The sequence below is a fragment of the Gastrolobium bilobum genome, unplaced genomic scaffold (assembly GCF_033153095.1).
Source record: "Gastrolobium bilobum isolate Gb01-03AN ecotype WA unplaced genomic scaffold, APGP_CSIRO_Gbil_v1 utg59345, whole genome shotgun sequence".
Taxonomy (NCBI): domain Eukaryota; kingdom Viridiplantae; phylum Streptophyta; class Magnoliopsida; order Fabales; family Fabaceae; genus Gastrolobium; species Gastrolobium bilobum.
The window spans coordinates 37249-49048 of record NW_026895765.1 but is presented as its reverse complement, the minus strand read 5'-3'; the positions used below and the strand labels follow the sequence as shown (position 1 = coordinate 49048).

General features: G+C 38.5%; 1 pseudogene; it reads right to left on the bottom strand.

The window, feature by feature from the left end:
* Positions 1-451: 451 nt before the first annotated feature.
* LOC133295707 (eukaryotic translation initiation factor 3 subunit B-like) lies at positions 452-11312 on the bottom strand (annotated as a pseudogene).
* Between the last annotated feature and the right edge of the window lie 488 nt (positions 11313-11800).

Here is an 11800-nt window from a genome sequence, read left to right as displayed (position 1 = left end):
GATCTATTAATTGCTGTTTAAATTTTTCTGCACTTGATTCTAATGATTTTAATATTGTTGGATATTGTGATTCTGATTATGCTGCTGATCTTGATAAACGTAGATCACTAACTGGTTTTGTGTTTACTGTGGGAGGTAATGTGGTGAGCTGGAAATGCAATCTCCAGCACATAGTTGCATTGTCAACAACAGAAGCTGAATATGTGGCATTGACTGAAGCTGTCAAGGAAGCCATATGGTTAAAAGGTATAGTGTGTGAGTTGGGTTTAGGTAAGAACCCACCAAAGGTAAATTGTGACTCACAAAGTGCTATCCATCTTTCTAAAAATTCTGCATTTCATGAAAGAACAAAACATATAGATGTTAGGCTTCATTTTATTAGGGAGATAATAGCTAGTGAACAAGTTTCTGTTGAAAAGATTTCTGGCATTATTAAACCCTGCTGATATTTTTACGAAACCTGTACCTGTTAGCAAATTTAGAGATGCTCTAGGTTTGCTAAAAATTGAATCACCATGATCATGCATTGCATATGGGCCTATGGGTTAAATGCCTACACCAAATCTGGACTGCTCTTATTCGGTTGTATGTTTAGAAATAGGTGGAGTTTTGTTATATGTATTTCATAAACATAGATGTGTTAATCTCTTTTATCTGCTATTGGGCTCCTTCAGTATTTGTTGCTTATGTTGCTGGCCCAATTGAAAGGATAAGGCCCACTTTGCAACACAATTAAAACGCTGTCGTTTTACCTTGTGATGGCAAGTGAGGCACTTAACCTCAGCTGAGCTCACAGTGACCATAACGTGATTTTTTCTGATTCGGCTACCATCCCAAAAAAGCAACTCTCTCGAACACACTGTTCGCTAGGGTTTGTGAGTGCATTCATTCTGAGAATAATGAGTGATACATTGAGATTTGATCTATGGTGATTTGGAGAAACTTGTTCATCTCAACAAGACGGTTCTATTGATCGGTGTACTTTTCTGATCGACGGTCGAAAGGTGGAAGCTCAACCTTGTGAGGAAGATCTGTGAAGCTGATGTTGATCAGCTTGGTGATCGTGTGAAAGGAACTACGGTTCCTTTGCTGGCTCAAAGATTGGGAAGTTCTCTTTAACCATTTGGTTCTGATTCGTAATCTTGATGTGGTTTTTCAAGATTGTATTTCTTGTTGATTTGTTTTCGTGTTTAGTTTCTTCACATGCTTTAATTTTGTATATTTGAAATTGTATACTATAAACTCTGGTTCTGAACTTGATTTGAATATAGAGTAAATCTCAGAGGGCGTTTAACCCTCCTTAGGCCCCAGGACGTAGGAAACTCACTAACACCGAGTTTCTGAACCTGTAAAATACTGGTGTCTCCTTTCTTTATGCTTTCTTTATTCTTTCTTGCTATGCTTCTTGCGTTACTGTTTGTGAAACAAATTTCCCAAATTACAACAAACATAAATGTAAAACAATCAATAAAAAATACATTAATTAAAATACCCAAGTAAAACAAAACTTCAATCCATGACCATAGAAGGCAAGAAAAACATGAACCTACCCTAGCAGGCTGGTTACCACCCCCCATCTTAGGAACAAAGAGGGAAATAATTGGATCAGTTGGAGACCAGCTGAAATCCATTATATTTTCAACCTTCAAGGACTTCTTGTCAATCAGAGAAAAGGTCTCTCTCTGTCTCATACACAGACAGTGCATTTTTTCGCATCCTTGCAAAGTACTTATCATATCTTCCACCACTGCATCTTCAAAGATAAATAACATGAATGAACTACTGCATTAGGCCCATGACAGATGTTAAAATTCTTAAATTTAAGCTAGATATAAAAATATTTAAAGGAAAAAGAGATTTGTACCTGAAAACAGGCCAGGACTGTTAGAATTGAATATCCACACAGATGCAAGAGACAACCAGACTTGTGTATCTACAAAAAAACTTTTCTTTTCTATTCTTGCTTTCTTGCTCTTTCTCTTTTTCTCTTGATCTACTTGATCTACATTTCATACAAACTATCAAAGGCTATTTATAAGCTATAAAACTGACCAACATAACTCCACACATAACACCTCATTACTTTATAACTGACATAACTGACTCATTAATATTCTAACTGACATAACTGACTCATCAATATTCTAACTGACATAACTGACTCATTAATGTCCACAAACACAAACCTAAGGACATGACTCTTCACCGGAAAACTCTTCACATTTCTATTTTCTATTTTCTATATTTATCTCATTAAAATTTAACCCAACAAAACTCTTCCTTAAATTTTAATTCTTCTTTTCTGAATTTTCCACCGGTTGATTTTTTCTCGCGCTGCTTCCATGTTGCACTCCTTTCTTCAAATTTTTTTTTTGTCCGGCGGTTCCTTCATTGGTGGAAGATAGACAATCTTGAATTTTTCTCCGTCGACCTCATCCTCCGATATACTTCCACATCCATTCTTACACGTATGATCATCACACAAGTCATCATACTGATCAATATCTGTATCACTATTACGTCCCATTAGTTTTACAACACCTATGCCAATTTTAATAATTTCAGATTCAACATGTGCTACATTAATAGCACGTTGGGCCTCTTCAACCACAGTAACCCCATCACTCATTGAGGACCGTTGATTCCCATCATCAAGCAAATAACTCAACGCATCATTTTCTGATTCCGCCCCACGATCTTCTTCTGGTTTACGCTTGAGCCAAAATGATTCCGCCATAAAAGTAACTCTAGGCTCCTTATCGCCGGGTTCCCTATCCACAATCACACCTTCCATTTTTCCGCTCTCAGTTTCTTCATCGCCGGGTTCTTCTTCATCGAGAACAGCTTCCACGCACCTCATCAATGGAATCTCAGACCACCGTCCTCCAGGGAAATGGTCTCTTTTCGGTGGTGTCGACATCTTCCACTTCCACCATAAATTCAATGCAGTCTCCGACTTCTGACTTCCAACCCGAACCGCGCCTATGCCGGTCTCCGACATCAACCTCATCACGCCGGGGTCGAGCTCTTCTCCAAAACATGAACTCGGTGATTTACCCAACCCGGTTATCAACACGGAACTCGGATTCGCGGCCTCCTCCATGTCGGTCTCCATCAAGCACCTCGGCTTCTCAATCTCCTTTCCGATTTTCGACTCTGTCTCCAGACACTCAGGTTTCGCGAATTCTTCTACCTCGACAATGGACTCGTCGTTCCCGTCCTTCTCCGCTTCGATCTCGGCTCCTTCGTTCTCCTCATCTTCTATCTCAGCTCCTTCGTTCTCCTCATCTTCTATCTCGGCTCCCTTGTTCTCCTCATCTTCTATCTCGGCTCCCTTGGCCGCTATCATCTCCATCGTCTTCTTCTCTGAGTCGTTTCTTACGCGTTCTGACACGTCAATCTCCTCCGCGGATGCATTGCCGTTGGCAACCTTGGATTTCACCATCTCGGTCTCTTCTTCATCCGCATCATTCTCCTCATCTTCATCATCATCATTGAAGATTTCATCTTCTTCATTAATCAGATCAAAACGTCCAGGTAAGTATTTTGTTATGAAGGCCATTAGAAAATCCTTCCACATATTATTAACTCAAAAAAAATATCTCCCCTACAATTATTTTTCTGAACATATTTTATTTTATCCGGCGGCTTCTTCAATTTGATATTTTCAGTTTCATTAGCAGGACTTTCCTTGTTTCCGTTCGCTGTATCTTCTTCACCTGCAAGTTTCTCGTCACCCAAATTCTTCTTAGTTTCATTCGCCACTTCATCAGTTGCTTTCACAATTTTATTTCCTTGTCTAATCCCAATTTCTGCATCATTGGTATTGCCAGCAAAACCTCCTTTTCTCTTCAAGACCACATCATTTTCTTCAAATGCACCTTCCATTTTTTCGCCGTTCTCGGCTCCTTTATTGTCGTCTTCCTTGCACCACACCAGTCACTCCCCCAGTACCTCCAATAGCAAAATCATCAACACTTCCTTCAAAATTTCTCATCACTTTACTAGTCCTCACATTAAATATCTTCATCACAACCCTCTACAAGAAGAAAGTTGGTGTTAGGAACAGTATCTAAAAATAGTTCAGAGTAAAACAATAAACATGTAAGAAAGCACTCACATTAACATCTCGAGGATTGCTTGGTTCACGCCTGCTATAAGTTACCAAATACTTCTCACCAGGTGAAAAATCATTAAGTTTTACCTGTAGTTTATATTTATGTGAATAACCTTAAGTATAACAATAAGAGAAATTCCAGGTCAAAGAGCCAAATAACAATACAAAATGAAACTCAAAGAAAAACCTGAGGAAGTTTATAATGCATGAGATAATGGAAGGTCGAAGCACCTCCCCAGACTACTGCCCCCTTCCTGTGAGCTGTTGCCAAGTATGTGCCCAGAGGGGACCATTGCACAAAACTCTCAGTCCAAAACTGTAATTAAGAAAATATGTGAACACGCAGGTCAACAGCAATACACAAACATGTAAAGGGAGAAAGAGATTGATAGTGAAAGGGCACTAATAAATATCAAATAATACAAGATTTTGAATTACAAAGTCCACTAACGGTACGCTTATAAACAGGATCAAGCTTTAAATGCGTTGCATCGTTCCACAAAACCTCAGTATCTGAACCAGCACGAATCACAAAATGGTCTCTGGCCTCTGCATCAGTGAGCCAATACTGAAGGTTTTCCTGCATAAGATATCAAGACCAAAGAGCATCAGAAATATTAAAAAGCTAAGAGGCCACAGAACAAAAGGTACTAAATCATAAATCATAAAGAAAGACGTGCACTCATTGCTCAAACCTCAAGCTATCCAACAAGAAATGCAATCATATTCACAATTTACATAGAAGCGTGGTCCATGAGAAAACCTGAAATTACTTTAATCTAGATAATTTTATAATAGGAAAATATAACCAAAACCAAATCGAAGTGACCCAGTGCCTATATATTTCAAAACATATTTTGGATGTAAAGCTAACAAAATGCCTCAAATAATCCTAATATTGTAACATCAAATGGCCACAAATTTTGACTGAAACAAAACTAAGCATAGCTCTTTGCCATGGCTGCAACATACAGTAAGAAATATAATAATCTTAAAATCGAAGCATAGTTGTCTATACTAAAGTTAAAGAGTTGAGAATAAGTATATGTGTTTGCATATACAAATATTGGGTTATATTTATCTCATTTTACATGAGATAAACAACTTTCTTACACACACAAAAAGGTGGATCTCATCACTCTTTTTTCTCTCTCCTCTTACATGTGGGTCCCATTTGTAATTTTGTTTCTATAACATGAGGTGAATATTTTCCTACAACATAAAAAGTATTTCCCTAGAGTATATGACTCAGTTTCAGGAAGAGTGGTAGCAATTGGAATATAGAAACACTAAATAATACTATAATGGCGGCAATTCGACGATCGTAAACTCCAGAATACAAAGAGAGAGAATTGAATTTAATTATCTAGTATTTTGATAAAAAAGAAGAAGAAAATACCACTTCTCTCCCATTTATCATTCATTCTACTCAATCCTATAATAAAGGTATTGGGCCCTCATAATAAGCCCAATAAGTGTTGTAAGTGTGTATGCAATTCACGTGGGTCTTCAGGTTCCACATGTCTAGACTTCAGTTTCTCCATGCATGAGTCACATGGTCACTCAGCCACACAGGCCTCATCCTCTTCCTTACTGCTTGTCTTCTTATAAGCATTGCCTCTGGTTCCTAAGTTATATTCACTGCATGATCATAATCCTCCATGTTTGGGTTCGTATAAAGAAATGATCTTGCCCTCAAGATCGAAGCCTGGATACGCATGAACCAGTTAGTCTGCTGAAATCCACGAGGCATCCTCCATAGGCAACCTCTCCCATTGTACCAAAACCTGCAAGTCAGAAGTTTTACCATCAAAAATGGATTGTGAACACAGAATAGCTAGTGGGGACACAACATGGTGACCATCCCAAAGCGCATCTGGTAACAAAGTGGGGGTTAAAAGACAATTTCTGACGAAAGGGTTTGAGCAGAGAGACATGGAAGACCTGATATGGATTCGAGAATCGAGAGGAAGGTCCAAACGATAAGCCACAGCTCCAATCCGGTCAGTCACCGTGAAGGGAACCATAGTATCGGCGACGGAGTTTGGAAAAACGTTGATTTCGCACAGAGGTTTGCCGGTAAGGTTGCAACTTTACCAACACCTTATCTCCCACAACAAATTGAATGTCTCAGAGATGTTTATCAGCTTGATTTTTCATACGTTGTTTGGTGCGATGTAGGGTATCACGAAGATGACGAAGAATCGAATCCCTTTGCATCAACAACGAAAACTCCAATTGTACGAAGATGGTGAAGAAGTCCCCTCGTAAGGGTGAACACCGGGAGGACAACTGTACAAAATCTGAAAAAGGGATGTGCCAATAGACGAATGGAATAAGGAATTGTACGAAAGCTCAGCCCAAGGTAAGAACTGAACCCATGTACGTAGATTTTCCATCGTATAACAACGGAGATATTGTTCTAATCCCCTATTAGTTACTTTTGTTTGGCCATCGCATTGAGGGTAGTATGCAGTACTGAAGTGGAGTTTGGTGCCACTCAAACGAGATAACTTAGTCCAAAATTTGCTGATGAAGATGCGATCATGATCAAACACGATAGATTTGGGTATTCTATGATGCTTGCAGATATCAGATACAAAGACTGAAGCAACTTTGGTGGCTGTGAAGTTACCTAGTAAAGTAGAGAAATGAGCATATTTGGAAAGCTAATCCACCACAACCATGATAGTAGTTTTTCCTTCTGAGTTTGGTAAACCAATGATGAAATCCATGGTTAAGTCTTCCAAAACAGCCTTAGGAATGGTTAAGGGATGCAATAATCCTACTGGTAATAGAGGCTGATATTTGGTAGCCTGGCATATAGGACAAGAAGGAACAAATTCTTGGAGGTCATATTTCATAGTTGGCCAATAATAATGTGTAGCAATTCTCTGCAGTGTTTTGCGGACCCCCCTTATGGCCTCCTACCACTGTGGAGTGAAACTCATGCATAAGGGCTATTTTTACCTCAGAATTTTGGGGTAAGACAATGTGATTTTTAAAAAATATTAGCCCTTCTCGAATGAAATAATGCTCATACCCTGCTTGCTGTTCTTCAATTTTTTTAACCAATGCAATTAACTCATTGCTACTCTTAACTTCTTCTTTTATAGCATCCAGTAGAGGTTTGACAACTTGAGTCATTATCATCATTGTACCCAAATCAATCTCCTTATTTCCCCCTTTCATGCACTCTAGAAAGAGCATCAGCCACCTTATTTATGGCTCCTGCATGGTACTCAATATTATAATCATAGCCTAGCAACTTCACCAAGAATCGTTGCTGTTCTGGGGTTTGTATGATCTTTTCCATTAACTCTTTAATACTTTTTTGATCTGTTCTGATGGTGAATTTGTTTCCCAGTAAATATTGTCTAAACTTTGTCATTCCTTCAGTGATCCCAAATAATTCTCGGACATAAGTTGAAGCTTGTTGCATTTTGTTGGATAATTTACGGCTGAAGAAGGCTATGGGACGATTCTCCTGGCTTAGCATAACTCCTATCCCCACTCCTGATGCGTTAGTGGTTAACATGAATGGTTCCCCAAAGTTGGGTAGAGCTAGTACTGGATGGTTGGAAAGAGCTACCTTTAATTTGCACATAGCTTGCTCTGCTGCATCTCCCCATTTGAAGGCATCTTTCTGTAGTAATGTTGTCAGAGGAGCAGCTATTTGGGAAAAATCCCTTACAAATTTGCGATAGTACCCTGCTAACCCCAGAAACCTGCGTAACTATTTAACTGTAGTAGGTCTTTGCCACTCAAGAATGGCCTTGATCTTGTCCATATCAGGCCTAACCCCATTAGCATCTACCACATGTCTGAGGTACTCCACCTCCCTGTGAGCAAAAGAACATTTAGACATTTTAGCAAATAGTCAATTCTTCTGTTGACATTCCAGCACCATTCTTAAATGCATCATATGATCGTAAATGTCTTTGTTGTATACTAAAATGTCATCGAAGAAGACAATAAAAAACTTTCGCAAAAATTTCTTAAGTACAGAATTCATAAAACCCCTGAAACATAGCTAGTGCATTAGTCAGCCCAAAAGCATGACCACGAATTCATAGTACCCTTCATGTGTACAGAAGGCTGTCTTATATATGTCCTGGGGTGTCTTATCCCATTTGGTGATACCCTGATCTCAAATCCATCTTGGAGAACACAGTTGCTTCAGATAACTCAGCCAACATTTCATCCACTGTTAGAATAAGAAACCTGTTGGGAATTGTGACCTGGTTCAAGGCCCTGTAATCTATACAAAATCTCCACGTACCATCTTTTTTTAGACTAACGATACAGGGGAAGAGAATGGGCTGAGACTAGTTCAAATCACTTCTGATTCAAACATTTCTTTAACCATTCTTTCTATTTTTGTTTTCTGGAAGTAAGGATAACGATATGGCCTGACATTAATTGCTTGTGTTCCTGTCTCCAAGTGTATCTGATGATCTGCCTCTCTAATTGGAGGTAATTGAGTTGGTACTTCAAAGACATGTAGGAATTCATCAAGTATTGACAGTATCTGGGGCTCCACTGTGGTAACTTCCTAGACTAACCTTTCTTGCCCCGGCACTATTACTTGTAGCAGATAATATGCATTAGCAGTCACTACCTTAGTAGGAGTTGGTAGTATTCCAGATGGGTTACTAGAGGCTCCTCCTCGCAGGTAAAATGATTTTGAATTGGTACGATCATTCAATTTATCGTCCACTTTTTTTGCTAAATCTATTACTTGCTCTAATGTTTCAGGTAAGTGCATCCTGATTTCCTTCCTAATTTCTGCCTTCAGTCCAGATTCAAAATTACTTTGCAACATGACATCATCAATACCAATGACCTAGTTGGCCAGCTTCTCAAATTGCAGTAGATAATCTGCTACACTACCTTGTTGAGAGAGACGAATTAACTCACCTGTTAGATCTCTGTATTTTGAAGGACCAAATCTGGATCGCATGGCCTCCAAAAAATTTCCTCATGTTCATAGCCTTCCGTTTTGATCCATCCAATGATACCACTCTTCTGCTACTCTATCCATGTGGAAAGAGGTACGAGTAAACTTCTCCTGATCAGTCAATTCATTGAACCCATAAAATTGTTGAACCTTATGGATTCATGGTTCTGGATTTCCCCCAGCAAATCTAGGGATTGAAATTTTCCCGCATTTAAACAGATTATTCCCAAAGAGATTTTCTAACCTGTTCCCTGATGATTTTTCAGATTTCATACGGTGTTGGACACCTTGTTCCATCTTTGCTTCCATCAACGTCAATTTCATATTCATGTCCTTCAATTAATTCCCCAGTGCATCAAATTGTTGCTCGTGGTGAGTCAACCGATTCAAGCACTTATCAATAGCTCCCGTCTTAACACTGCTTCGAGTTCCCCCTGCCATTATAATTGGAAGTTTCTCTCATTGAAAGCGTAAAAAATGATAGCAATTGGAATATAGAAACACTGAATATTACTATAATGGTGGCAATTCGAGGGTGCCGTTAACTCCAGAATATAAAGAGAGAGAATTGAAATCAATTATCCAGTCTTTTGATAAAAAAAATTGAAAATACCACTTCCCTCACATTTATCATTCATTCTGTTCAGTCCTATAATAAAGGTATTGAGCCCTCATAATAAGCCCAAAAAGTGTTGTAAATGTGTATATAATCCACGTGGGTCTTCAGGTTCCACATGTCTAGACTTCAGTTTCTCCATGCATGAGTCACATATCACTCAGCCACCCATACCTCATCCTCTTCCTTGCTCCTTGTCTTGTTATAAGCATTGCCTCTGGTTCCTGAGTTATATTCACTGCATTATCGTCATTCAGCCACTCAGGCCTCATCCTCGTCTCTAGTTCCTGAGTTATATTCACTGCATGATCATAACCCTCCATGCTTGGGTTCGTATCAAAGAGCCCACTCGTCTGGAACTTTAATAAACCTCTCAAATTCATTGAACATGCTGACCGTAAGTGTGTATCGGTCCAATAACCACTCATGACCCACCCTTTTAGCAAGCCTAACTTCCTACAATAACCACACAAATCAAAGAACAACATTCAAACCAACATATGCTTGAAAAAATAATGTTTGAAAATAAAATTAATAATAACACATGGCTTTGTTTTGTTCATGAAAGCTTTTCTTTTTTCTTTTAGACTACGTTGTGGCCATGTACATTAATATATAAAAGAAAGAACATGTCTACCTCACGGGTATTATACACAATGACGCAGTAACCTAAAGGCATCTTAGTGGCAGGATCAACCGGCATCCAAAAGCCATCATCCTTGATAACACCAAGATGATTATAAATGCCATGAATGACACATTGAAGAGCATCAACGGAGAGGTTATCCACCGTTACAAAGTTACAAAAATCAGACTCCAACTTCATATTATCCTCTTGGTTAATATCTTCATCATCACTATACCGTGAAAAATCAAAACGAAATCAATAACATAACTTCGTACGTTTTGCTAAGAGAAAAATAAACACACAAAAAAATAAAAAATAAAAGTTATGTACCTGATGACGCCAAAATCATCGCCTAGTGGGAGACCAGTGGCTTCGAAATCGACTCCGAGGCATGACGGTGTGTCCTCAATACCTTTCATGGCACATAAAGAAACCCTTTCACATGGGAATGACTTGACTTAAAGAGACTTCATTTGAACTTAAAAAAAAAACCCTTTCACATGCTTTCTTTAAATAGGTTTTTTTCTTCAAAACCAGGCCTATTCTATTTGACCTAAATGTAGTAAGCGTACTCCGATATAATATAGGCTCAATCGTCAACACATAGCTTATTGTGACAGTTCGAGGACAATTCGAGGATGCCGTAAACTCTAGAATACAAAGAGAGGGAATTGAAATCAATTATACAATATTTTGATAAAAAAAAAGAAAATACCACTTCCCTTCCATTTATCATTCGTTTTGTTCAGTCTTATAATAAAAGTATTGGGCTCTCATAATAAGCGCAACAAGTGCTGTAAGTGTGTATGCAATCCACGTGGGTCTTCAGGTTCCACATGTCTAGACTTCAGTTTCTCCTTGCATGAGTCACATAGTCACTCAGCCACATAGTCACTCCTTGAATGATAAATTGTTGCTCGTGGTGAGTCAACCTATTCAAGCACTCATCAATAGCTCCCGCCTTAACTATGCTTCGAGTTCCCTCCGCCATTATTACCGGAAGTTTCTCTTAATGAAAGCACAAAAAATGATAGCAATTGGAATATAGAAACACTGAATATTACTATAATGGTGATAATTCGAGGATGCCGTAAACTCCAGAATACAAAGAGAGAGAATTGAAATCAATTATACAGTATTTTGATAAAAAGAAAATATCACTTCCCTCCCATTTATCATTCATTCTGCTCAGTCTTATAATAAAAGGTATTGGGCCCTCATAATAAGCGCAACAACTGTCGTAAGTGTGTATGCATTCCACGTGGGTCATTCATTCAGGTTCAACATGTCTAGACTTCAGTTTCTCCTTGCATGAGTCATATAGTCACATAGCCACATAGTTTCTCCTTGAATGATAATTTTTTGCTCATGGTGAGTCAACTGATTCAAGGATGTCGGAATTGTTATCGGAATTTTCTCTCAATGAAAGCACAAAAAATATAGCAATTGGAATATAAAAACACTAAATATTACTGTAAT